Source organism: Toxorhynchites rutilus, chromosome 3, assembly GCF_029784135.1.
Source record: "Toxorhynchites rutilus septentrionalis strain SRP chromosome 3, ASM2978413v1, whole genome shotgun sequence".
In the NCBI taxonomy this organism is placed as follows: domain Eukaryota; kingdom Metazoa; phylum Arthropoda; class Insecta; order Diptera; family Culicidae; genus Toxorhynchites; species Toxorhynchites rutilus.
Genome location: NC_073746.1, coordinates 217,107,131 through 217,111,290, shown reverse-complemented (window position 1 = coordinate 217,111,290; position 4,160 = coordinate 217,107,131).

Sequence of the window (4,160 nt, the reverse complement as noted above, 5' to 3'; positions counted from 1 at the left end):
GTTCTTTTTTTTTCTCGTCTGTCATGATGCTGTTCGGGATCTAAAAATAAAGCGATTCTTTCGGCTGCATTCAGCGCATAAATGAAGCTGCATAACTAACCGACTGAGAATGGTTTAGAACACATGTGCGCGGCATCTGGTTTTACAGAAGAGTTTACAATGTTTATGCTTGTTTCGTGCGTACTTCTGCTCCCTGTCGGCTTGATACTTTGACCTCATCACTATAAGTACCTATACGAACGAGCGAGGGAGAGAGGAAGTAGGCAAACTTTTATTAAGTGATTTGTATGTTTTCATGGGTTATCAGAAGTGTGACATTAAAGTTTTTATTTACTTTACGATGCATGTTTGGCATACGATCAGCGGTATTCATTTGAACCACCCATCGTTTCAGTTGCTTATGTTTAGTGTCATGTAAGTGATCGGAGCCTCCTACACCAGACAATAGAAACAATCGCTGTGGGCGTAGTTTTCCGGTTATCTGCGGTGAGTGATTTACTTCCTGCTGGAAGGGAAGATGAAAAATGTCAGTTCATCTAGGTTTGTAGAATTACGGGGTATACTTTTTATATTCAGTTGTTTGATGCTCAGATTTGTAATGCATTATAAGAATAACATTAAGCTGTAACGAAAACATACAAGTTTTTTTTAATTCTTCATGTCGTTCGTATGAAATATGTGTATAGAAAAGCTGGAATATGAATAACAAATCAGGTTGACTGAAATTCGATCAATCGACCGATTGATATTTTCTTGCCTGACCAATGTGATTCAAAAGGCGGTTAAATAACAAACAGTCGAGCATCCTCAGGAGAAGTGCACTTGTGTATCTAGTTCAAAACATAGAAACAGCACAAACAATGTGTACATATATCATATGTTCCATTTACGTACACACCAATGAGTACATTTGGTCACGTGCTACCATGTGCAACTCCCAGTTGGAGAGAGCATGCTGCTAGTTTTACATGCAAATGACTGTCAAGCATTGTATGCATTGCATTTTAAATGCCCTCGGTCCGGATCAACTTCTGCTTCTGTTCTCCTAGTTCTAAACGGCCAAACCAGGACAGTCCTAGCTGAGATGCGAGGATACTGACTTCTCATGGAAGACAAATGTTTTGCTGAAACTTGGTTCGTTGTGTACTTTTGCGTTTACGTCTTCATCTTTCACTCCTCGCTCAGACCCATTTAAGATAGAGTCGGTTAATATATGGTTCGTTGCCTGGCGGTGGCCAACTAGCTGCTCTATTTAGTGTAACAATGAGCAATCTCGGGACAATGATGCAAAAGAGTTCTGCTTTATAAACAAGAGTTGACTCGCACGTATTTCATTCATTGACATGGGGATTCAAGTGGGACAAGGAATATCATCAATCAAGAACAATATATGTGTCATTTCCAGGATGCATAATCATTGTGAGTTTATAAAATGAGCACATTTCATAAACTGTATTATTACGAGCTTCGGTTGGCGAACTGGGAAATTTCAAATACCGAACGCTATGCTCCAATTAGAAAGAACGAAACTAAATGGAGCAAATAGTAAATACGACTAGCTGCTCAATTTTCTGCTAAGGACCGTATCGTTATTTATGGGTACGCCTTAGAGTCTCCGTCTGAAAAAGACTATAGCTTGTTTTGACAGCTGTTTATTTTTCTCCTGTTGTTGACACAGTTAGCGTTCAGTTAGCATTGTTAAAAGATCGTTTTTTCCTAAAAGTGCAATCATGAGAGGGCTAACAGAAGAAAAACGAAAATCCATTGTGACCAGATACTGCTCCGAAACAGGAATATCAATGAGAAAATTGGCGAAGGCGGAAGGAGTAAGCGTCCATGCGGTCCAAAACGCTATCAAGCGATTTGGTATGTATAATACATTGAAGGATCTACCCGGTCGCGGCAGAAAACCATCCAAGCCAAACTTGGATAAAAAGATTTGCAGGCAATTTGAAAGAAAAAAGGAATTATCGATACGGGATTGCGCAAAAAAGTGTGGAACATCAATCGGTATGGTTCAACGTGCCAAAGAACGTAACTCACTGAAGGCATATAGAAAGCAAAAATGTCCCAAACGCAGCCAAATTCAGGCAAGTTCCGTGAAAACCCGTGCCCGTAAGCTTTACGATGGGATTTTAAGCAAACGCGAACTGTGCATCGTCATGGATGATGAAACCTACGTCAAACTGGACTACAAAACTCTTCCTGGGGCACAGTTTTACACTTTTACACAGCAAGGAACAGATGTCCCGAACGCGGAGAAGTCAATTTTTTGCGAAAAATTCGGTAAGAAAGTGCTGGTTTGGCAAGCTGTTTGTCAATGTGGCATGAAATCATCTCCTTTCTTCACTCTCGGGAATATGAATGGTGAAATTTACCGGAAAGAATGTCTCCAAAAGCGTGTGTTACCGCTCATCCGAAAGCACACTGGTCCGACACTATTTTGGCCTGATTTGGCATCATGCCACTATGCACGTTTGACCTTGGATTGGTATCGCGAGAATAATGTCGATTTTGTGGAAAAGGAGATGAATCCTCCAAATTGTCCGCAAATAAGACCTATTGAAAAATTTTGGGCTTTGATGAAGGGACGACTGCGGAAGAAGGACAAGGCAGCCGATGACCTTGAGCAGTTCAAAAAGGATTGGATAAATGTGAGCAAACAAGTCGATGAGACGGTTGTCCAGAACCTAATGAGGGACATCAAGAAGCAGGTGCGATCATTGGCGCGAAAATCAGAATCTTGATTATTTTTTACTGTTACTCCTTTCTTTCATTCATAAGATACAATATTTTGATATCAGAACTGAAAAATAAATGCAATATTTGAAATAAAGCTGTGTTTTGAGCGTACCCATAATTAACGATACGGTCCTTACTTCGACCAACCAACGAAGGTTATCCACATCGTCTGGAGCAATCTTTTTCTGTTTCTTCTGCTTTATTTTCGAATCTCGCAGATCGGAGCAAATTGTCAACTGTTGTTCATAGCTATTCTGACTTTGGCTAAACAAATAAACCTAAACTAGGATGTTTGACTTCTAATACAACATAAACGAACATAATGTGGTCAGTTGTGTTCAAAAATAAAGAATTTCTATGCGCAATTGATATTATTGTCACAGTCAACACAAGTGAACCGTATAAGCTGACATGATTCAATGAAACGTCCAAGTAAGCAGAAAGTCACAGAAAGATGGCCACATAGGGGGACATGTTTGATACTTTAGCATTAATTCTACACGTGATGAAAATAACCTGGAACATTTGTTGACAACTTTTATAAATTACTAGCTTCGTCCCGCCCAAAAGTTATTTTTCGTTATCACATCCACGTTTTCTTACTAAGCGCTGTTCATGGGTCTAATCGCAGAATTATTCATTGATTGATCTAATCTACCCTTTGAAATTACCTTTTACCATAAAATTCCTAGTACTTCTACCAAAACTCGATATTATAATATCAGATTATTTTTAGACACAATTCTCGTTCAATATTTTTCAACCACTTGCAAATAACATGTTTCTCCGTTACGTTACATGCCAAATATGGTTTTATTTGCTTGATTAATTCTCGAATAATGCAGAGATTTGTGTGTCATTTGTATGGCAGAACCAGCACCCTCTCCCCTTCCCCTTAAGAGAGGGTGGGGGAGTATCTAACCACCATAGATTCATTAATTGCACCATAAAACCTCCACATGCCAAATCTCATTTCATTTGTTCGATTAATTCTCGAGTAATGCAGAAATTTGTGTTTCATTTGTATGGCAGCCCCCTCTTAGAGAGGGGGGTGGAGTATCTCACTACCGTAAAAACATTTATTGCACCCTTAAACCTCCGCATGTCGAATTTGGTTTTATTTGCTTGATTAATTCTCGAGTAGTGCAGCAATTTGTGTTTCATTTGTATGGCAGTCCCCTCTTAAAGGGGAAGGGGAGGGGGTTTGTGTGTCTAACCACCATAGAATCATTTACTGCACCCTTGAACCTCCATATGCCTAATTTGATTTCATTTGCTTGATTAATTCGCGAGTAATGAAGGAATTTGCGTTTCATTTGTATGGCAGCCCCTCCTTAGAGAGGGGGAGGGGTATCTTACCACCATAGAATCATTTATTGCCCCCTAAAACCTCCACACGGTAAATTTCGTTTCATTTG